Here is a 25,864-nt window from a genome sequence, read left to right on the forward strand (position 1 = left end):
TTTTTACAAATTTTTGAAGTCTCCTTTACAAAAGGGGCTAGAATTCCTAAGGTTAGGTAGGTAAGGTTAATTTCCACCATTCAGTAGGATTAATGGTGCAAGTGATAATATTGATTATGAAACATATAGTTGCTTATTTAAGTTAAATAAAATTGATATAAATTATAAAATTATGTAGAAGGAAAGACATTGCTTTAGTATTGTTATTCAATACATGTTAAATGATACCATCAATGATGCCAGGATGGTTAAATTAAAATTGCTGCTTGATATATGTTATTTCCTGAAGCATTCTGTCTTCACTAAATTTAATGGCAGTGGTCCTTGTGCTTATGCCAAACTGTTGGCACAAATTTGGAGTCAACATTTGCCTTTATGTCATACTTTCAGTTCTCTGACAATAATTTAATCAGTATCTTAAAAAAATAAACCATCAGCTGACCATCTTCCAGCTGAGGTTGAGGCAATAGATTTTGATGCTTTAACCTCTAGGTTAGAGCAACATCATGTTCCTATTTAAATGGCCTTTTAGTGGGGGAAAAAAGGCTGCAGAACTTCCAACTTCAGCAAAATGCTGCTGTCAAGTTTTTATTCACACTAAGTGGCCTCAGCATGTCATTGCTTTCCTATGGGAACTGCAATGGCTCCCTGTCAAATACCAAATTGACTTTAAAATTGCTTTGATGGCTTCTGAAGCAGAGCAGTTGGGGACTGTGGGCCTGTGTATTTATCTGAGTCAGTGTCAGTACATAAGCGAGGGTCTCTCCTAGCGGGTGTGAAACATGTTTACGTCATGTTCTAAGTGTAGGAAAGGTGAAAAGACCCAGATTCAACATTTTAGTCTGTGCATGTGTCAATCACAACACTAAAGCCATTTATACATGTGAAATATTTCTATTGTTATGTAAAACACATTAAAATTTAAAAATCCTTTAAAAATATCTGACCTTTTATACTTAGACTGTGACATAGAAACATGCCATATACAATGCACAATAAAAGATAAAGGAAAAACAAAAGTTTCCAAATATAGCTAAAGTCTTACAGTTTGAACTTAAGAAAGAACACAAAGAATAAATCAACAGAACTTGTGAATTCTCTGAAGACTCCGTGAGTTTTAAAACAATTAATCTTTATTTTCATTGTGCCTATTAACAGTTACTTCCAAACACACAGTATGAAAAATGGCACCCAAGTATGCTTCAAGTGCACACACAACAATATAATCATTTAGACTTAGTTTGTACTTTTTTTGAAAACATAAACACATTGATTTGCTTTTAAAACGTTAATTATTAGAATATGAATGAAATAAAGAATATTTAAAAAGTTAGAAGAAAGTTAAAAAAATTTCAAGCCAATTTCCACCTCATAAAAATTGCCATCCTTAACACAGCAAGCAACATTCTTCCTTGGAGGCATAACAGACGGCACAGTCGGGTTGCATGCACTTCAACACTGTTTTGTGTGTGTGTGTGTGTGTGTGTGTGTGTGTGTGTTTGGATGGTAGGGAATACACATAGTCTCCTGGAAACACCACAGAACAAGTAGAACATTCACCCTTCCTCCTATGGTAAGTGGAGCATAGGATGTGAAATGTAGGAAGATAAATAGGCATTTTTGATAAGCTATAAGAGAACTAATAGTCATAGAAAATGGCTAGGATCAATAAGAGAAGGAAAGATAAAACTCACCCTGAAGAAGTTAAAGAAGAAAAATGGAAAGAAATGTTATAAGTTACAGACTGTGAATTTGAGAGAATACAGTGGAAAAATTGTGGAGGTTCAGAGAGGCATTAGAGATAGGACCCCATTCATGTATTGCCAAACAACATGGGCATAAGTATCCATTTTATGATGAAGGACCCCAGAAGCCTAGACATCTACAATGACAGAGGTATCCTAATTTGTAAGTTCTTGGAGACATGCTGCACTCAATCATGATAATGTCACAGGGAGAACGTGTGGGTAGAATCCATTTTAACTTTATGAGTCATTTCCCTGCCAACCCCCTACTTCCAACCCCTGCCTAAACTTCATTTTTAGATAGATAGAATAAGCAAGTTACATGTAAAGAGAGAGGTGGTTGTTACAGGGACAGTGTAACAGGCTCTGGTGAGCCTCCTCAAAGTCTTCCTGTAGGTGAAGTCCTAATGGAGAGAAGCCCAACTATCCAAGCATTTGGAGACACATCGGAGGCATAATTTGTATGTAATTATCAGGAATGCCCCTTCTTGCTGTAACATGCAACTCTGAGAGTTGACTTACCATACCCTGTGGGCAGGGGTAGGGATATAATAAACAGTACTTGTAATTCTGGCATATTCTTTAAATGCTAGAGAATAGGAATGAGGGATCAGACTCCACTTTCTCATGTCTGACTGCTGTAAAGTTTCAAGACTCACTCTCTCCTTTTCCACTCTGCACCACATCAGGACTAACTGATAAGAAGCTCTGTGTTTTCCCTTTCGTCGTGCAGGCAGGAAATTCAAACCAAAAGTCCCTACCTGTGTGTGGGAACCCTGAGCCAACACCTAACCCATAGTAAGAACTCTAGCCAGTGTTCCTTTCTACTCTCTCAGGTCACTTCTGATCCATTTTGGAGGCCTGCCATGCTACTTACAAAGACCTCAACTATGCATGCAATAAACTGTTTCATATATAGGCTTGCTGTGGGGTGGCATAATCAGTATTGACATCCTAACCAAATTGTGAGTAAGAGTCTGTATTAGTCAGGGTTCTCTAGAGGAACAGAAGTAATGGGAGATATATATATATATATATAAATAAAATACATATTATATGATATATACGATATGTTATATATTATATGATATATATGATATGTTATATGTTATATATTATATGATATATGATATATTTTATATATATTATATGTATTATATGATTATATATGATATATTATATATAATATATATGAAGGGCAGTTTATTAAGCATAATATATATGAAGGGGAGTTTATTAAGTATAATATATATGATGGGGAGTTTATTAAGTATTAGTTTACATGATCACAAGGTCCCACAATAGGCTGTCTGCAAGCTTGAGGAGCATGAAGAGCCAGTCCGAGTTTCAAAACTGAAGAACTTGGAGTCCGATGTTCAAGGGCAGGAAGCATCCAGCACAGAAAAAAGACATAGAGTGGGAGGCTAGGCCAGCCTCTCCTTTTCACGTTTTTCTACCTGCTTTATATTCACTGGCACCTGATTAGATGGTGCCCATCCAGATTAAGGGTGGGTCTGCCTTCCCCAGCCCACTGACACAAATGTTAATCTCCTTGGCAACACCCTCACAGAAACACCCGAGGTTAATGGTTTACATCCTTCAATCCAATCAAGTTGACACTCAGTATTAACCATCACAGGGTCCATCCTCCTTTTGCAAGGTGAGAATAACAAGGACATAAAGGCAAATGGCCTGATAATGAATGGAAAGAACAGACTTAGTTTCAACATTAAAAGGAGAAATATTTTCAACCTTCAAAATTATAATGGCCTTAATAATGATCTCAGACAACATTTCAAAACAAGATTTTTTGTCATAATTTATACAATTGAATATAACAGGATATTGAGGATGAATGCTTAGCAGCCTTGATAAATGGTGAATGACACAATTGGTGAAGAACATAAGTGTTTTACAATTCTATACTCTAAACAGAGCTGCAACCAGTTGAGGCTAAAATGTCCTCCAAGCATTATTAAATTTGTAGGCCAATTAAATCTGCTACCCTGATCATAACATCAGCCATATGTCCCATATAGAGTCCTTCTCCTGAACCCATGATTGTAAGCAGTTAATTTGCAGAGAGGAATCATCAGATAAGTATGTAGTCAGAGGCACGCATTTTGGAAAAGTGGGGAATATTGTAACTTTTTCGGCTCCTTCACCTGTGGAATAAAAGTAGAATGTTCCAAAACGTTGTCAGGTTACATTAGAATCACCTGAAGAGGCTGAAATACTTTCAAGGGAGTTCATGTCTAGTTACCTCTGGCTAGAATCTGTTTAGGCAGTGGATCTGATGTGTCCTGCCCTTCCCAGGTAGGATAAGAGACATTGAAAAGAGATGAAAGAAATAAGACATGCAGTGTAGATGTCAAATAATTTAATATAGTTTTTTGTGGTGATAATATATTTTCTTCCTGATTCTGTTTAAATCTTGAGGTGGTCCTTTCTAAACAGACATTCAGTAATAAACAAGCATGCATGAGTTCAAATCTTTTAAATGAATCCTTTCCTGTGGATTCATTGTGTGAAATAGTAGTACCTAGATTCCATTTTGTAAATCCTTTTAACTTATTATACCACTTGATTGCATATTTTATGGTAAGATATAGTTTCAGTGAAAATATCAGTATTATACATATACTTATATGGCAATCCCAGGTCCTACAGTCCATTTCACTATGTAAATGATAATAAGCATTTTGCTTACATTATTTGTTAAAATTACTATTTTTAAAATGTTTTGCTTAAATAAGGCGATACTTAACTTTTCAATTTATGTTATGGAAATTGGAGACTTACCAAAATACTTTAAGATGAGAAACTGTCATTATTTAATTGTTGTGCATTCTTAGAAAAGTTATGATGTATCTTTTATGAGTGTTAATTTGCCTTGAAGTAAAATGATGGGGCTGCACTAAATCACTATGACTTTGGGAGACCACATGGAACAATATTTAAACAATGGGCTCAGAAGTCAAATTGCTTGGTTTGAAAGTGTAATTCTGTCTTTTAATAACTGTGAATTTGATTAAGTTGCTAAAACTTTCTGCTACATTTATGACAGGGATACTTGAGTATTAAGTACTGAATACTTACAAAAGTACCTGAAATTAAAGAGAGAGATTAGATAATATAATGAATTACTGTATTAATCATTAGCCCTAAAAGTTTAGAAGAAACCACCTGATAGATCACTTACCAGCTAATATATTACCAAATAGTTTGTTTGGGTACATAACATAGGAAACAGCACAGTCTAGACTATAAAATAAACTCATTCATTTAACTATCTGACAAAGTTTTATTACAGTGATATAGAGATACTACAGTTACAAAGCCATTACTAGAATCTTTAGCTTTTTCACCTTAATTGATGAATTATATCTGCAAATCTACGCATTTGGTAAAGTTGACATCCATCCATTTTTTAGAAAATCAGAACACATTTCACTATGTAGCAACAGGAAATCGAGGAAGCAGATGAAACATGAAATTGAATTTCATGAGTGATAAAGAGAACAATTACAGTACTATCACTTTAAGGTGGTATCATGGAGCCAGTCCCTCAAACAGCAGGAACAGAAAAATCTTAGGACTGTAACAAAACATATTGAAAAATAATGGCTGGCAAATAATGGATGAAACTTCCTTAATAAGTTTTTATTGTACTTGTATTTCCTAGTATGAATCTTAATGATATCCATATATTAGATTTCTTTTCCCACTGAAGACTGTCGGGATTGCCATTTTTACTTTATTTATAATACAATTGAAATACTATATATTTTCACCTTAATTGCCAAATACACTCCTGGCTTTCATTGTTCACACTAGGCTAAATGAAACTCACTCGCATTTTAGTACCCATAGTATTCGTACAGAATATTTCTTGGCACATTTACAAAATAAAAGTGTATGTTTATGATTGAGTTTGCATTAAAAAAATAGGCCTGTGCTAGAGAAACCGTACTTGACCTCTCATTTAATGCTAACTTCAACCATGAGTCCTAGGATCCAGTCTATCAAACTACTGTTTAATGTATTTGTCATATAATTCATTATTTTTCTGTTGTATTAGTGAATGTGCACTAAGCTAAGATGCTATGGCATGAAATACTCAGTGAAAAGCTAGTGGCTTGTGAGTTTATTTCTCTCTCACCTAATGCTGCAGGCAGGGCAGATATCTTAGGTCTGTGTGGCACTCTTCTCTATTTGTTGATTGAGAGACTCAGGACCATGTGCTCCCACAGCTTACTCACCACTGACATGAGAGAGGGCCAGTTTTCATGTCCAGGGGAGCAGCATCCCAAAAAGAAAGGGATACGTGAATATAATATGATTAAAGAGACCTCCTTCAGAAATGAGACACTTCTACTTACCTTCCATTGGCTGGTCAAATGATCACATCTGAGTGCAAGACAAACCAAAGAAAGCAGTTTATCCATGTGCCCATGATGAACGGCTGGGGCAAAAATTTATGCTGGAAAGCTAACAGTCTCTTGTGCCTCTATTCATTTTCTTAATTTGTACTATGATAAATGTCCTTCTTTGGTACTGAAGATATTATTAGGAGTTCTTAGTAAGGGAAATACACCATTCCAACAAACATTATTATTCCATTAATTACTTGATACAATTCATGATAAAAAGAATGAATGCAGATGTTATTCACTTGTGTATTCATTCTGTTTTTCTCACCAAAGGACAATTCCTGGAGGGTAGAGATTTTGCCTTGTAAGCTCAGCATGCAGTAGTGTGTCTGAAATAGTCTATGAACATGTCAACACTTTGGTTATGGCATGAAGAAATGTGGCTAGGTGAAATTGTCAGGAAGATTTTACCACCTAAAAAGAAGAAAACTATATAAATTAACAGTGCTTTGATAATGCCACCAGCGATTTAGCACTTATTTATGACACTAAACTTAAATAAAAATATGTGCAAACAACAGTATCTGCAAATTAAAAGCAGCTTAATAAAGATTGGTCCAGATGAAGTGGTAATTCACTATCATGTCATATGAGGACTTGTAGCTCATTAACTTATGGGATAAAAGAGACTCAGGAGAATATGATAGCTGTTCCAGCTGTTTCCAATATTCAAAGAGACATATGTTGCTCTTTCTGGCCCTCCAAAGAAAATCTTGATTACTTGGTTAAAAGTTCTTAGCTCGATTTAAATAAACACACTGTATAAGTGATGACAGCAGTGGCCCATCTGGAGTGGCTGCTGCAAAGATGCCGGCGGCAGCAGGGGAGATGTGGCTGTGCTTCATGGAGCCAGTGGGAGCCAGCGGGGGCCAGGAACAGGTGGAAGCCTCACTCTCTTCCAAGTTGGAAAGGTGAGACCAACCTCCCAGGCTTAGCTGCAGCCGCTCAGCCCAGCTGTACCTTTGGACTGGGGTATTCCTGTGCTCTCAGGGACCAGGAAGACCCCCTGCTGTTGCAGGCTCAAAAATGCCTGCTCCTGCACCCTGGTCTCTCCCCACTCCTAGCACCTGCACCGATTTTGGAGCAAAGTTGAGGCTGAACCCAGCTGCTGTTGGGACCTGGCCGGGTGTGTGTGTGCTTGGTGATGACACACTAGCCCCCTGCCACCTTGGTCCCCTCCAAACTTTGGGTCCTAACAAGCATGGGAAGGAGGCTGAGAGGGTGCTTAGGGCAGCTCGGTGCAGGTCCGCACGCGCCCCTTGGCATGAATAGCATGGGTGTCGTGGATGGCAGGTTGATGGAGGCAGGAGGCAGATGGGCTCTCGGGTGGAAAGGGACCGGTCCCCGGTGAAGCCTCACTTTCAGGCCTGGGAAGGCCTAAAGCCTGGGGGCTGGGCAGCTAGTTCTGCAGAACAGAGAATTTACGGTGCTTTTTTGGCCTATCAGCATGCACTTCCTCCCCACTGAAGCCGATAAAATCCCCAGACTCAGGCAGACTGGGACAGACATCATGCTGACCTGCCTGCAGAGAGGAATTACCCGTTGCAGGTCTCCTCTGAGCTGTTCTGTCACTCAGTAAAGCACCTCTTCATCTTACTCAACTTCCACTTGTCCCTGTACCTCGTTCTTCCTGGGCACAATAAAGAACTTGAGACCCGCCCAGTGTCAGGGCTGAGAGAGCTGTAACACAAACAGGGCTGCTCGTCACATAGCAGTTGACAAGGAAACGAGAGAGAAGGAGAGAAGAGCTGTGGCCCTTCGGGGAAGCCAAACCTAGGAGCTCCCTGAGGCAGAGCTGTGACACTCTCTTTGGGGCTCTGTGGTTCCTGGTGCCTGCAAGCTTCTGGGCACCACCGCATTCTGTGGTACCTACAGTGGAATCCACTGGTGGTATGCCTGGTCCAGCCACAGCCTCACACGGAGCTGGTGCCTGTGCTGGTGCCTGGAGTTGCCCACCCTGCTTAGTCAGTGTAGCTGGCTCTGCACAGTGGCTGGACTCTGCACTTGTTTGCTCACACACCCCTCTCTGCTCTGCACCTGGCTTGCCCTTGGCAGGCATGGGATCCAGGCTAGTAGAGCAAGCTGAGCACAAACTGCCAGGCTGAGTGGGTGGAATGGGCCCAGCGGACCTGAGCAAAAGTTGGGCAAAAGGGTGACTGGCCACAGAGGTTTCCGGCTGGTGAAGCGACACCCCAAGGATCCTGTGACGTAAGTAGTTGCAGTTCAAAATGTAGTAGGTTAATCAGAAAGATAGGGAATCCTCAGTCTCTTGAAGTTGTCATAGAATAAACTCTGAATATTTTGTATAGACAGAATCCATGCATTCTATATGTGATAGGATAATGATATTTATAGCTCATGTGGAAATGATAAAATTTTAGATCAAAGCCAAAGTAAGGATTTAAATAGCATTGTTCCTAAAGGGAACTTTAGGACTGTATCAACCTAAAGTTTAGTTTTCTAGACAATGTTTCAAAGATAAATGCCATTTTAAACATTTAGAAAATATCTCTATTATTATTTTAATAAAGAGAGAACATTGCTATTCAAAAGAAAAAAGGATATGTTTATATATGTATATATATACATATACATTTATACACATATACATATATATTATTATTATTATTATGTTTGAAACAGGGTCTCCCTCTGTCAGCTGGAGTGCAGTGGCATGTCCATGGCTCACAGCAGCCTCAACCTTCTGGACTCAGGTGATCCTCCCATCTCAACCTCCAGAGTAGCTGGGACTACAGGTGTGCACCACCATGCCTGGATAATTTTTGTATTTTTTTAAAGACAGGGTTTCACCACGTTGCCCAGAATACTCAAGCTCATGGGCTCAAGTGATCCACCCACCTTGGCCTCCCAAAGTTCAGGGACTACAGACATGAGCCACAGCATCCAGCCTAACTTAATACGTCAATTTCAGGTAAACCAATAAAGTTGTGTTTTATTGAATATTTATATTTTATAGTTAAATCATTTCATTTTTTTTAACTGATTTCCTTTAAAAAAGTATTTTAAGCTGTGGAGATGCTAAAGATAAATCATGGTTCTGGAGCTATAGGAACTTATAGTCGTGAAATTATTTATAGAAAATTGCCACATGTCTAATTTTATTATGTACATATAGTCAATTTTGTAATTCTAAATTCCTAGTCAAAATAAAATTATAAAATATTACACTTGAGGAGTAAAGATGGTATTCTTCACAAATTTATTTGGGTGATCTTACACATAAAATCATATTTAATGTACAGGTTTAAACTTTTAACTTTATAATAAGAAACATGTTATTGCTATTATCAATAATTAAATCATTATTACAAGATCTCCATGACTATCTGGGAAATGCCCAAGATGGCCCAGGTATTGGTGCTTGTCGTAATCAGGTACTGGAGTGCTTTGGAAGCATTTTATACAAAGCCTCTACTCCTGGACACAAAGTAGTTCACCCCTTATCTTTGATTTCCCTTGCCTTGGTTTTAGCTACTTTTGGGCAACCTTGATCTGAAAATATTAAATGGAAAATTTGAGAAATAAACAATACATAAGTTTTAAATTGCACGTCATTTTGAGTAATGTGATGAAATCTCCTGCTCAGGATATGAACCATCACTTTGTCCATTGTATCCAGGCTGTACATGCTAGTTGCCCATGAATCATTTAGCAGCCATATTTGTGATCAGATTAATATCACAGTGCACAGTGGTTGAGTTCAAGTAACCCTCATTTTTCTTAATAATGGCCCCAAAATGTAAGGGTAGTGATGCTGGCTATTTGGATATGCCAAGAAAAGCATGAAGAACTACTTTTAAGTGAAAAAGTGAAAGTTCTCCACTTAATAATGAAAGGAAAAAAATCATATGCTAAAGTTGCGAAGGTCTAATGTAAGAACAAACCTTCTATCTATGAATTTATGAATAAGGAAAAGAAATTTATGATAGTTTTTTTGTTGCACCTGAAACTGCAAAAGTTAGTCTGTGATAGGTGTTTAGTTAAGATGGAAAAGGCATTAAATTTGTTGGTGGAAGACATGGACAGAAATGTGCTCTGATAGAAGGCAATTGGATACTATCTGCAGCTTCAAGCATCCACTGATGGTCTTGGAATATAATCCCCAAAGATAAGAAGGGACTGTACAATTGGCCACTTTAGAACTTCTCATTCTAAAAACATATTATTTTTCAAAGAAAAAGACATGAGTTTTCTGACTTTATCTAGTTTGAAGCTGCATAATTTATGTGATGTTCCTAAGTAGCTCACAGAGTGAGTTAATAACTGAATTTTCTTAAAAATTGTATTATATTATAGAAAATATTTATAGAAAAATATTTCAACATGAGTTTGAATCCAAGGTATTCTCACTTGTATGAGGTGCCACTCAACAATGATTGGTTTGTTGAATGAAAGGTAAGGTAAAAGTCAAAAAAACAGACAAACAAAAGTCATATTGCAATTGCTCCTGTATCCAGCCTCCATGGATACATTTAATATCACAGCTTAATTGGCAAGCCATCTTTATTTCTTTTACCTTTGAATTAAAATTCGTTCTCCTTGTAATACTGTAGACAATATGAAGACAATCAAAATGAGCTAAGATGCAGCACTATATTCCATCTATGATTGCCAGAGCTTCCAGTCTCCAGTGAAACTGGGAATAATGCCTTTTTCAGGTACACCCTTCCCTCTGTATCCCTGGGAGATTGCTTTCAGGACCCTTGGAATTACAAAATCCACACATGCTCAAGTCCCTTATATAAAATGATGTAGTATTTACATAAAACTGATGCACATCCTCCTGTATAATTTAAATCACCTCTAGATTACTTATAAAACCAAATACAATGTAAGTGCTATGTAAAAAGTTCTTTTACTATATTTTTCTTTGAATTATTTTCTATTGCTGCATTGTTAATTTTTTTTATTTTTAAAATATTTTAAATCTGTAGTTAGTTGAATCTACGACTGCAGAGCCAGCGGATAAGAAGAGCCAACTCTGTATCAAATTACCATCACATTTAAAGACAAGCATCTGTTAACAACATAAATAAAATTCAAATAAAAATAAAATATGTACATAAGTGAGCAACTATGAAAAGTATTTTTCCTGATTTTTCAATAAACTGTCTGTGACTCAGCTGAAGACAGCAAGTCTACACAGACCTTTAGAGAAAATAAAAATAGTTTTTTATATATCTGCAAAATATTTGGAAATAAACGTGTAAAATAATGGCATTATTATTTTACCTGGTATAAAAATTTTAGTTATCATTTGTGTGTTGTTGATTGATTGATTGATTGATTGAGACACTGGTGAGCCAGCATCCATCTCTACCATCAACATTTGTCCAGAATTCAACTACATAACTCATAATGCATTATATCATCATGCTTCCCTTCCTCTTGCTTCCCTGTATTTATGCAGCAACAATAAACGCCTTTGCTGTCTAAATAACTAAAAAAGTGAATTACTTGAAAAGTAACTAAGATGACAAAAATATGACACTATGCCTTTGTAAAATAATTCTAACACCGTGGGTTGCCCAAGTTTCTGACCAATTACCTCTTTTTGGAGGCTGATTTAAGAGAACAATGCATTGCAACCAAAGCCCTCTGTGGCTATCTTCATAATCTTATTGCCTGTTTAGTTGATTTTGTGTGTGTGTGTGACATTGTACTTGGCAACAAATTACTTCAAATTGCAGTTTATGTAATTTTCCCCAGCTTTTGAGAAGTTTTCTTTAATAGTCCACCAAATTTCAGTGTTCATAATAGTATTTTAAATAATTTTCTGGATGTTTATGATAATATACTGGGAAGTTAGGACAGCTGGTAACAGAAACATATAGAAGATCATAATATTGACCTTTGTCTTGGTTGAGTTCTTCAGGAAAAAGACCTGGAGATGGTCTCTTCAGGAAGTTTATTGAGATGTACCTTTGTGATGATGATCTGTGGAGAAATGAAAGAAAGACGTAGGACTGAGAAGAAAAATCACTGAAAACCCAGAATTTGCAACAACATTTCAAATAATCCCACAAGGACCTGTAAAGGTGGCACACCCTTTTAAAATTGTCATATAAAGAAGCAAAGTGTATCAGCCTTTATATTTTCTGTGTTGACTAATATTGATTGCAAGTTATTCCAAGAAGGAGCACGACCTTGGACAAGGCTGATAGAAATTTCTATAGAATGACTTGGCTAAGAGCCCTGAGATGCCAATGCTTCTAGCACCTAAAGGAACAAATGCCTTAGTCTTGAAGGAGGAATCTGGACAGTGCACCTTGTCATCTACTGCAGTCATAAGGCTAAAATTGCTATCAACTGAAAATATTCTTGGATGTTATAATACTTGTTCCTGTCATAACCACTTATATTGTTGCTTGAATGATGGCTCCAAATTCTCATTAAATTTTGATATAGAAAGCTGCAAACTGGAGCTAAGAATATACATGTTGAGCTACAAAACTATGGATACAATATATGAATTCATGTCTTAATAATTTATATCTAGCCAATTACTATCTGAAGTAACAATTAAAGGTATGCCTGAATTAGTGTAGCAATTTTTAGTAGATGCCAACATGTCTCTGTGTGTATGTGTATATGTATATATACTACATACATGTGCTATATTTAGATTGGGTAAGCCTCTATGCAAAAGTATGGTTCTATTTGTTTGGTAACCTACAAAAAACACATGTATCATTGACACAATATAGATCTTTAAAAACTAAAGTTTAAATAAGAACAAGGCTGGGGACGGTGACTCACGCCTATAATTCCCAGTAATTTGGGAGGCTGAGGGGGGTGGGTCACTTGAGGTCAGGAGGTTGACCAATATGGTAAAACCCTATTTCTACTAAAAATCACCCCCAAAAAATTAGCCGGGCATGGTAGCAGCACACCTCTAATCCCAGCTACTTGGGAGGCTGAGGCAAGAGAATCGTGTAAACCGGGAGGCGGAGGTTGCAGTGAGCCAAGTTCACGCCACTACACTCCAACCTGGGCAACAGAGCTAGACCCTGTCTCAATAAATAAATAAATAAATAAATAAATAAATAAATAAATAAAATAAGAACTGAATATATGTGAGGTCTCAATAAATCCCTTTGTAGTCTTCAATTAAAAATTGAGGTAAAATACATAATACAGTTTACTATCTTAATTATTTTAAAATGTATACCTCAGTGGCACTCAGTACATTTACATAGTTGTGCACCATCACCACTGTTCATTCACAGAAGGCTTTTTATCTTGTAAAACTGAAACTCTGCCTATTATACAATAGTCACAATTCCGCTCTTCACCCACCCCCTAGAAACCACCATTCTACTTTGTGGTCCTAAGAATTTGGCTACACCAGGTACTTCATATGAGTGTATTCATACAGTATTAGTTCTTTTGTGACTGGCTTATTTCACTTAGCATAATGTCCTCAAGTTTCACTCATGTTGTAACATGCGTCACACTTTCCTTCCTTCCTTCCCTCCCTCCCTCCCTTTCCTCCCTTCCTTTCTTTCTTTCTTTTTCTTTCTTTCTCTTTCTTTCTTTCTTTTCCTTCCTTTCTTTCTTCCTTTCTTTCTTTTCCTTTCTTTCTTCTTTCTTCTTTTTCTTTTCTTTCCTTTTCTTTCTCCTTTCTTTCTCTCTCTTTCTTCCTTCCTTTCTTTCTTTCTCTTTCTTTCTTTCTTTCTTTCTTTCTTTCTTTCTTTTTCTTTCTTTCTTTCCTTCCTTCCTTCCTTCCTTCCTCTTTTCTTTCCCTCCATCCCTCCCTCCCTCCCTCCCTCCCTTCCTTCCTTTCTCTCTCTCTCTCTCTCTTTCTTTTTTTCTTCTTTCTCTTTCCTTCTTGGGACATGGTCTCCCTCTGTCTCCCAGGCTGGGATGGAGTGGTGCGATCTTGGCTCACTGCAACCTCCGCCTCCCAGATTCAAGTGTTTCTCCTGCCTCAGCCTCCTGAGTAGGTGGGATCATCTGCCTGCCACCATGCCTGGCTAATTTTTGTATTTTTGGTAGAGAAGGGGTTTCACCATGTTAGCCAGGTTAGTCGCAAACTCCTGACCTCAGGGGATCCACCCGCCTTGGCCTCCGAAAGTGCTGGGATTGCAGGCGTGAGCCACTGCACCCGGCCTTTCCTTTCTTTTTAATGCTGAGTAATCATGTATTATATGTATATACTTCATTTTATTTATCCGTTCATCCACTGGAAGATACTTAGATTGCTTTTACCTTTTGACTATTGCAAAAAAACGTTGCAATGACATGAGTGTACAAATATCTTATTTATTTATTTATTTATTTATTTATTTATTTATTTATTTATTTATTTTTGAGACAGAGTCTTGCTCTGTCGCCCAGGCTGGAGTGCAGTGGAGCGATCTCGGCTCACTGCAAGCTCCTCCTCCTGGGTTCACGCCATTCTCCTGCCTCAGCCTCCTGAGCAGCTGGGACTATAGGCACCGCCACCGCGCCCGGCTAATTTTTTTTTTTTTTTTTTTTTTTGTATTTTTAGTAGAGACAGGGTTTCACCGCGTTAGCCAGGATGGTCTCAATCTCCTGACCTCGTGATCCGCCCGCCTCGGCCTCCCAAAGTGTTGGGATTACAGGCGTGAGCCACCGCGCCCAGCCAAGTGTACAAATATCTTTTTGGGATCCCATTTTCAATTATTTTGTGTACATACCCAGAAGTGGAATAGCTGGATTATGTTGTAATTCTAGGTTTAATTTTTTGAGGAATGACCATTTTTCATAGCAGCTATACCATTTTACATTTTCACCAACGGGACACAAAAATTCCAACTTTTCAGATCTTCACTAATACTTGTAATTTTCTGGTTTTTTGAAATAAACTATCCTCATGAGTGTGAAGTGGTATCTCGTTGTAGTATTGATTTGTATTTTTCTAATAATTATTGATATTCGGATTTTTCATGGGCTTATTTATTATTTGTATATTTTCTTTAAAGTAATGTTTATTCAAGACATTTTCTCATTTTTAAATTGTGTTGTGTTTTATGTTGTTGAATTGTAGAAGTTCTTAATATATTCTGAATATTAACTCCTTTTCAAATATATGATTTACACATATTTTCTCCCATTTCATTGGTTGCGTTTTTACAAACATTGATTGTGCCCTTTGGTGGGAGGCATTTCTAATTTTTATGTGATCTCATTTATGTATTTTTTCCTTTGTTGACTGTGCTTTTTGTGTCATATCCAAGAAATCGTTGCCAAACTCAATGTCATGAAGTCTATTCACTTTCAAAAATGTGCATTACTAGAACGCTGAGAAAATTTTAATGTTGGTGCAGTTTTTCATGTGTAAGTTTTACTTGTTTCATCTTCCTGCTTCCTTTTTCCTCAGCAGTTGAGACTACACACTCACTCTGTCACCCAGGCTGGGGTGCAGTGGCTCAATCTACACATACATCACTAAATTTCTTCAATTTTTCACAAACTGCACAAGTAAAATGACACTCAATCTCTGCAAATAATGATCTATGCTGTTAAAATAATGCAGAGCAAGTCTATCAAATGTTTTATTTTTTCTGTGAGATCTTGCTGTTCTGTCTTCATTGTACATTTAATTATAATATTTGAATGACAATAACTCTGTTATACTGCAATAGGCAATAAATCAGATATAAGCTTTTCTACTAAGTGAAATATTCATGTAGTTTTTCTCAGTAAAATATATATATATATATATATATATTCGTACACCAGCAGTGTATCATTGCTTTCTGGTGCTACAGAGAAGTTAAAATCTAAAATACAGGGGAGTCTTCCTATCCATATTAATGAATTTTATCTCATCCAGACATCAGTTCTGTCCCGTTTCTCGAAAACCCACATGGTCCAATTGCAAGATGCTTTCCATAGCCCTAATTATTCATATTAGTAAATTGCTGCAAGTACTTCAGTGTACGAAATATATATGTATATATACTACATCCTATTTAATTCCTTGAAAATTTCCATGTATTCTACCCCTTGGAAAATTATGATTATTAATATCTAATTGCTATTTTATCATTATAGTATCCACCTTGTCTCTAAAGGTTAAGTGTTGCAAGAAAGTATCAGTTTTTTAGAACTGTATTATCACCATTGATAATAGGGAGCCCAGTTTCACAATAGTATCCCCTACTGTCAGCTGTGGCTTACAGAAGACAGCCACTACTGACCTAAAAAAAATTAAGTGTGCGTTTCACCAGCAAAATTTGTGTCAGCCCAGTGAATGGGGTGCTGTTGGCCTTTCTCAAGGAACAGTCATCTTGAGGGGTCTCTCACACAATAGACCCATTCTTGACCACCCACATTCCGAGGGTTTTTTTTTTTTATCACTTTCTCCATACTCACCAAATTCTTACATATTCACTTTATTTAAGCTGGGCCATCCCCTTTCCAAGCTTCTGGGATTGTCCCAGTAGTGTATTACTGCTTTCTGGTGCTACAGAGAAGAAGTTAAAATCTAAAACACGGGGGAGTCTTCCTATCCATATTAATAAATTTTATTTCATCCAGACATCAATTCTGTCCCCTGTTTCTTGAGAAAGGCAGAAACAGTTCCAATTGCAAGATGCTTCATGGTCCAAGTGCAAGATGCTTTCTATAGCCCTAATTATTCATATTAGTAAATTACTGCAAGTGCTTTGGTATACGATCCATTTTGTACCCTATTTCAGTCATGTCAGTAGAAATTTGAAATAATTATTGGATTTGTTGCAGGAGGCAATTTGGAGGTCAAATCTTCAGAAACTATAGTATCTTACAAAGCATCTTACTCACAATTTCAGAGTAGAGTGATAAGGCCAGTGAAAAAACCCTAGATAAAAATCAGTACTGATACATGGCCACCCACAAGCCAGTGTTATCATTGTCGGCTTAAAATAATGCATATTAGCTCATATTTTATAGTTTCTCTGATTCCCAGTTATACCACCTAACAAGTATGTGAACTTTGATTATGTTATAGATCCTCCCAGGGCCTCAGCTTCTGAATATAAAATGTGGAAATCATAGTAAAATACATTTGAAAAGGTAAAATAAAGCAAGATCAATAAGTTTTATGTGTGTGTATATATGTATATATAAACATGTTTATCTATATATAAAAATGCACATATACATTATGTATATATAAACATGTTTCTCTAGTATATATACTAGAGAGTATATAAGTTTTTACATATTTATATATGATATATACAATAATATATATAAATTTATATAATAAATAAATTTATAGATATTAAATAAATATAATAATACATATGAACATATAATATTAAATTTAAATGTACAAGCCTGGATACTATTAGCATTGTGAAGTAATTGGATATAAAAGCAAAACTCCTACAGGACTAGTCTAAAAATCTTCTCCAAAATGATCAGGACATTGATTATATAATTTCATATAGAAATATGCATCAGTTAGGGATTTACCAGAGAATCAGCCAAATAAGGATTAGTTATGGGACTCTGGGAGCTGATGAGGCAATTCCAGGATCTGTGGCATAGAATGTCAGGAAGGGCACGCTGGAACTCTTGGACATGAGGAGAAGCCACTGTTTACAGTCAGAAATTCTTCTTCAGGGAAGCCTCAGTTCTCCTCTTCAGGCCTTTCAGGTGATTGAATCAGGCCTACGTGGATTATCTAGAAAAATTTGTCTTACATAAAGTCAACCAGTTATATACTTTAATCATCTATACAAAATTTCTTCGTGGCCAACATCTGGAATTGTTTGGTTGAATAAATGGGGACTTTAAACTAACCAAGGTGACACTGAAAAAGAGCATCATATTTGATCTCTTGTCAATTTGATCTCCATACCTACCTCTTCAAACCAAATTTCATCTCCAAATAGAGGCTAGCAAAGTCCTGTTTCTGCTTAACATGATTCAAGTATGCTGTGTACAGCTGAAAGCAGGCTAACTCTTTCTCCATGAGATAATGCCTATTCCTAGATGATGTTAACTTTTCTCTTTTGATATCCTGTAACCTAAATACAGCAATGTAAAGTTTTCTATTATTAATATATTTTTGCTAGATTATGTGGGATGATAGAGAAGAAAACAAAAATATTCAGTTAATAAGTATACAAATATATTCATAGAAAATAAGAAAGAAATACTAATACAGTTCTTGATTTTTCAAATGTTCACATGGTCCTATCTGGTACTTATAACCATATTCTTCCTCTACTGATCCCATTGTCCCTCTGTCCTCAGTGGTACTTTCATTCGTGGTACTTCTTTGCTTGGTTGTTTGATTCAAATCTTCATTCCTGAAGGGTCTGGCCCGTTAGTAAGTCCAACCTCAATTGGGTTTGGGTTTTTCATTGACTTTAATCATGGTATGATTAGCATGATTTCCCATAACGTTAGATATGGAGATGACGCTTGGGCTCAGCAACATGGACTTCCACTCCTGAAGGCTAACTTGGCGAATTCATGTGAATTGCCTAATTTGGAGGCAGGAAAGAACAGTGAGTTCTTATTATGGCACAACTTCCCAGACTAATCAGCCAGCTACTTGGTGGCAAGTTGATTACATTTGGCCACCTCTGGTATGGAAGGGGCTATGCTTAGTTTTTAATGGAATAGACACTCACTCTGGATATATATTTATCTTCCATGTATGGAATATTTCTGCCATCCATGACTTATTGTTTACTATTTGTGGACTTACATAATTTCTTATCCACTTTCATAGTCCTCTAAACAATATTCTTGCTGATCAAGGAGCTCACTTCACAGTAAATGCATCAATGGACCGACCCATGGAAATAAAATTCATTGGTCCCACTGCCACACACGGTGGCATGGCAGCACTAAGAGATACCCTAAGGGACCTGTTGAATTTCTTATCCAATGTCATACTCCTCCAAACAATATTCTTGCTGATCAAGGAGCTCACTTCACAGTAAATGCAGTGCATCAATGGACTCATGGAAATAAAATTCACTGGTCCCACTGCCACAGACAGTGGCATGGTAGTACTAGCAGATACCCTAAGGGACCTGTTGTATTCCAGATGTACTTTCTCCAATTCCATTATGGAGTAGCAGCCCAATTTTCTCTTGATAATCAGGATCAAACACCCACCAAGTACAACAACTTTTCTCTTTGCCTAATTTAGATGAATGAGGAGGCCGGAGTAGCTGGATTGCAGTCATGACTTCCAGTTCAATAAAATCATTGTGTTTCTTGGTGGAGGTATTCCTCCCTTTGGAAGTCAGCCCTCTCGTTCAAAAGAGACTAAGGTCATGGGGATAGAAAGCAAATGTTTTCTAATGGATCACCAGGTGTAATATGAGTGTAGCCACTCGCATTTCCACTCCTTCATTCATGTACCCACAGATCCTGCCTATGGGAGAAATAGGCCATATTGTTGTACTGCTTTAGAGCAGTACAGCATTTTGGAGGACATAGTCCTAGCACCACAAGGTGCTACCACTTATTCTGCCATGCTATCAAGGCAATTGGACCAATGCATTTTACTTACATGGATCCAATGATGCACCTTATTTACTGTGAAGTGAGTTCTTTGATCAGCAAGAATGTTGTTTGGAGGACTGTGAGGGTGGATAAACAATTCCTTAAGTCAACAAATAGTGAACATATAAGTTATGGATGGCAGAAGTATTGCATACATGGAAAATAAATATATATCCAGAATGAGTGTCTATTCCATTAAAAACTAAGCATTGCCTCTTCCATGCCAGAGGTGGTCAAATGTAATCAACTTGTCACCAAGTAGTTGGCTGATCAGTCAAGAGAGTTGCATCATATCAATAACTCATCATTGTTCTCTACTGCCTGAAAATTGGGTAATTAGCATGAGTGGTGGCCAGGTTAGCCTTCAGGAGTGAAAGTCTATGTTGCTGAGCCCATGCATAATCTGCACATCTATTACAATGGAATTTTTTTTATGAGCCTAACAGACAATGGCATAAATGTCTGCGGACAGGCTAAATGGCATTTATTCACTGATCATCCTATCCTTTGAATGATTAAAGTCCTCACCTGCTGAGGTCACCCTTATATGGGCATATTCATGGAACACAGATATCTTAACAGTGTCTGACCATTCAGAGAGGTCTATTCATATTCCTTGTACCTAGACCCCCTTGTCATCAATTTTCCAATCATGCTGTGACCATTCAGGCAATCTTTGGCCACAGTCAATGAGTTAAGATAGACTCATACTTCTCTCTTCTTCCAGGCACAATGAACAACTGGGTTGCATTAATAGAAGCATTACCCAGAGAGACACTTTTTCCTTATCATTGTCCATGGATGTCCAAGAAAGAGCTGTAATTCTGCAACTGATCACTGTCTTTTTGGTGCCTAGGCATTGTCCAGAGCCATCTGTAAACCACACTCAAGTTTTCTTTCCCTTAATCAGCAACTGTTTATGAGGCATGGGTGTAGGCTAGGAGAGATAGGTAATGTAGTTGGTGAAAGAGACATGGAAAATTAGGATACTTCTTATGCAAATTATTTGTGCCTTCAGGGCATGTATGAGCCCAATCTTACATTGACCACTTTCATTTGATGACAGAGAACTGCTGTTCATGTCCAACATTATGGCTTGGTAAGTTCAACAATGGTTCATGATAGGCAACTCAAGTTGCATGGTGATTTAGTGGCCCATGGTTAAGTGTTAAATCTTTTCCAAGGCTCAGGAGCAAAAAGCTGTTTTCAAAAGGAATATGTGCGAAAGATGGAAGAGTTTTGCTCCAAAATCCTGAGGTTCTGTGATTAATCTATGGGGATCTGCCATAGGCTCCAAACAGTATCTTTATTTTCACACATTGAGAAGAGGTCATATGAGGATACAGCAAGATGGTAGCTTGCTGTCTGAAAGCCGGGAAGAGCACTCTCACCAGACACCAACTCTGTTGTCTTTTTGATCTTAGACTTTGAGTCTTAAGAATTTGTAGAAATAAATTTTGTTTTTTGCGCCACTCAGTCTATGGTTGTATTACAATAGCCCAAGCTGACTAATGAGCTAGTATGTACAAATTAGAAACAAGTTGTCTCCAATTTCCAATTCAAAGAGACCCCCTAGGCTTCATGCTTTCTGCATAAAATTATCAATGTATTGGATCAATGTGATGTCATTTGAAAGAGAAAGGTGATCAAGAGCTTTACAGGTACTAGAGCTGGAGAGTTAAAGTAATGGTGGCCAAACCAGCTGAGAGTAAACTGCTTCTGGTGGCTTTATTAACTGTTAAAGGGAAAAATAAATCCCTTGCCAGATTAGATAGCTGTGTACCAGGTACCAGGCAGGATATGTGTTAATTTCTCAAGCAATGTTACCCCATCTAGAAATCAGTTGCAATTGTAGTCACTGCCTGATTAAGTTTGCAATAAATAGTGTCATCCTCGAACATACATCTGTTTCTGCACAGGCCAAATAGGAAGTAGAATGGGGCTGTAATGAGAATCACAAATCCTGTTTTGCTGTCTTCCTTAATGATGGCAATAATCTCTACAATCCCTACAGAAGTGCTGTGTTGCATTTGTTTTAAGCTTTCTGTAAATAGAGGAAACTCCAGTGGTTTCCATTTGGTCTTTTATATAAAAATAGCTCCCACTCCGCAGGTTAGAGAACCAATGTGAGAATTCTTCCAGTTGCAGAGTATGATTATTTCAATGATAAATTCTGGAACTACATGAATAACTACAGGAAGAGCCTAGGAACCCACTGATACCACTGTGAGATGGACTAAAGTTAAAACTCTATTGATTACTGGACTTCCATTAGCCCCTAATCTTGTTGGTGGATCACAGTGACGTTTTGACTTCAAGAAATTAATTTCACTTCTCAACCAGTGTCAAAAAAATCCCTAAGAAGTCTGATTTTTTTCTGTAATTCAGAGCCACCCAAGTATATGGTCACAAGACCCTTTGAGGAAGGCTGGGAGAAATATTTATTAGAAAATTTTTGGCAGTGTAGCAGGGTTCTTCCTTAAGAGGATACAGCCTCCCATCCATTCAAGGTGTTTGGATCTGTAAATTGGCTCAAGCCTGGGTGTTAATTGAGGCCTTGTGGTTTTGTTTTCATGATTTAAAGCTTACTTGTTTTTATTAGACCTAGAATTGTTCTGTGTATACAGATCAGTAAATAATTTAGTAGACCACCTATCTATTTTCTAAGAACATTATGGCCAACTAGCCAATGCCAGTTATCTGAAAATCAGACTATTCTTATTACTTCTCTGGGTAGATTTCATGATTGATAATAATCAGAAAACACTTATCATTGGTGATTGAGTGCTACCACTCGACCTCGTCATTCCAGAATTCCATTATACTCATTGAATTTTGTGATCCCAGCTTGCTAGTATCAGTTCCCACTGTAATTTCTGACCTACAGAGGAATGAACAAGGGCTTTTCATGGATGCTGAGCTCCCTCTTTATTTCTCAGGGTCATAGTAAAAGGTGCATAATTTGGACACTCCAGGCTTGGGTAAACAGGTCTTACACAATAAATCTCTCATCCAAAAGACCACCAGAATGGCTAAATAGTAGGAAAGAGAGCTTAATTGATCATTATCAGTTTGCTAACTGGGAAGAGGCAGCCTCTGGTGTGGATCAAAGGTGTTCTCTCTTTGAAAAAGGAAAGGATGGGTTGAGTTTTATGCCTCACAGTGTCTGTCGTACAAAATAGAAGCATACATACATATTCAGCAAGTTTTGAGGGTGTATTTATAAGGGAAGTCAAGTGCAGGGGCAATGGGCAAACATCTCATTTCCCTTTGGCGTGGGGTTTTCAGAATTAAAATGAAATGGAATATGGCTCTGCAGATTGAAAAGTAAACTACAGGACACAAAGACAGTTTGTGCACAGCCTCCTGTATCAGCTGCTGAAACTACCTTAATGTCTGCAGTGGCTTAGCAGAAAAAAAAAATGTTTGTAAGGCCAGTCCTTGTTGCAGTGGTTTGGATTACAAATCAGAGTTAGGAGGCGTCTGATAATTTGCCTGATAGACTCTCTTGTTAGAGAATCAAAGAAAAGTCTGATTTTTCTTGGAGCCGTAGGAATGTAAGAAGATGCCATGACAGCCGAGCCCTGAACCCTTGACATGTAGGTCACTTTTATTTCCCTTCACTTTAGGGTCCACCTTAGTTGATAAAGAGGAATCCATTTTAGTCTCTTAGATCACACCACACTCATTAGGATCCATTCCTGCGCATGTCCCAGATTTCTGTTTAAATCGAAAAAAAAAAAGAAACATGCAATTAATCTGGTGTATGCTGCACCCCCTTGTGTGCCGCACTTCATACTTCATCCTTCGGGACCGACTGAGTCTAGTTTAAGTCTAGAAGCAAAGAGAAGGGATGAGGTTGAATGCTGAAAGGAGCCAGGAGTGTTTTCTAAGCACATTCCTCAGGGGAGGCCATTACGGGTCAAGGAAGGGTTACCTCTTCAGGCAGGGGTGGAAGGGAGGCCGCTGCTGACAGGAAAATGGCAGCCAGATTTCAAGGTTTGATGGCGCCACCTTCATGGGGGTCTGTCTCTACACCCCCATTCTAATTTTAGGATTACATATCTTCCCAGTCGATGCCTTCACTATTACTGAAGACACAATGAGGGTTGGAAAATAAATTGCCTTGTAACTCAGCCAGTGGCAGTATGGGGCTCAAGGTTTGGTTTTCAGAAATCTCAACTCTGTGGCTGGAGGAGATTAGGATTTCTTTCACGGCAAATATGAAAACATTCAGGTCATTTTGTTAGCTGTGAATTTGAAGCCCTGAGTTCATTTTTTCTTTTCTCCACTTCTCCAGCAAGTTAGGAGCAACCAGCCAATTCCATTTTACTCCTTAATTTGACTAAAATGTTCTAAGGTGGCAACTATATAGAAACCAGTAGTTCTCTTTCTGTAGGTATTTAATTAGGAGTGCCCATTGAAAATATTTTGCTTATTTTTATTACCAGATTATGCCATGGACAACCACTGCCCACTTTTACACCAAAGATAAGGCATAAATGTCCTTACATACAGACTGGAGAACAATTCCAGAAACTCAGAACATTTTCCCTGATAACATAACAGTGCCTCCCCTGCAAACCTCTTAAGAAGAGGCTGTTTTCCTTTTTCTTTCCCATCTGCTTAATACCTTTGCGCCTGGAAGTGAGATACATTACATTCTTTCTCGTTATTGTTGCTTCCAGACTATTCTCCTTTTTACCTTAGAATGACAAGTCTTTAGACTACAGCACTCACTACCACTCTCAGCTGTAGCCACCTACTCCTCTCCTCATCCCCACTGGTCATCATTATTTCATCCCTGGTGATTTTAGCTTCTGGCATATTGCCTCTTTCACATTGCTTTTGTTGGAATCTTTAGTGATGTCAATATTCACATGAATTACCCTTTCAATAAATTGCCCTCTTTTCCTCCACTGGCCTTGTTTTCCACTTTACCTCAACCTAGACCTTACTAGACCTTTCCAATTCTAAATTCATATATCCAGCTTGCTCACCACTGACTCCTGTTTTCTGTTTTAGTTTTTTTGTTTGTTTGTTTGTTTTTTCTTTTGCTAATTCCCTCTTGTGCTACAAATCCAACAATCTTTCTATTGCTGGTAGCTTGTCCAATGACCCTATTATCTTTTTATTACTCCTCATGCCTCACTTTACTCTCTCCTTAACTAGTTTAAATTCCACGGTCAGTTACTATGATCACTTTCTTCATATACCCTAAACTCCTTTGTTTTCTATTACTTTGCTATACTCCTCAAACCAGAATCTTACATTACTACACGCTGGCATGCACGCTGGTGGAAAGCACACTGTGATACAGAATGATGCCGCTTCAATTCATGCTCATTAACCTCATAAGGACCGGGCAATTAGTGTATTATTTTAGCCCATGTGTTTTTTCATGTTCCAAGATAACTAGTTTACATATCTTCTCTTTCCTAAAACCTCCAAAACCTTATCCTCACTATTGCTTTAGCTGATGATTTGCTTTTTGCTGAGAAAATAGAAGCTATCAGAAGTGAAATTCCATGAACCCCAATACTGTACCAGTTCACCTCCCTACCTCTGTGCTAATATATTTTGAACTTAACTCTCGTTACCATGAATGAGCTGCCTACATTCTCCTTGCTGAGAGCAGCTCTTTCATTTGACATTTAGATTCCATTCCGTTACCTGCTCAAGGATATTGCACTAGTAATTTCTTCCTCACATTTTAGTATCATTAAATATTCCCTGTCCACTTGCACATTCTCATGAACATGTTGTTATTTATTCAAATTTTAAAAATTATCAACTCCAATCTATTTGGGATTAAGTCTGCCATTATGTCTTTTTGTTTTCCCTTTGTTACCTCTGTTTCTGATTCTTCTGTTTCTCTGTTCTTGCACTCAGGCCAGTTACAGAAGAGTTTTTAAAATTCAATTCTGATTTATTTTAATGTGTTTGAGTATACTGCTTTGTATATTTTTCTTAGTGATTGAACTAGATATTATACTATGTTTTATGTGACTTTTCCAGGCTTACTGGTATCAGTTTTTATCACTTTCAGTTTAACATTAGAGACTTAATTCCCTTTCAGCCTCCACCCCACTCAATTTCGAAATACGATCTCCTTAAGCATTTCCTCTACATACACTGACCACATCAGATGCTGTTACAATTTTTACTTCAGCCATCAAA

This window comes from Pongo pygmaeus, chromosome 17 (genome assembly GCF_028885625.2).
Source record: "Pongo pygmaeus isolate AG05252 chromosome 17, NHGRI_mPonPyg2-v2.0_pri, whole genome shotgun sequence".
Classification (NCBI taxonomy): Eukaryota; Metazoa; Chordata; class Mammalia; order Primates; family Hominidae; genus Pongo; species Pongo pygmaeus.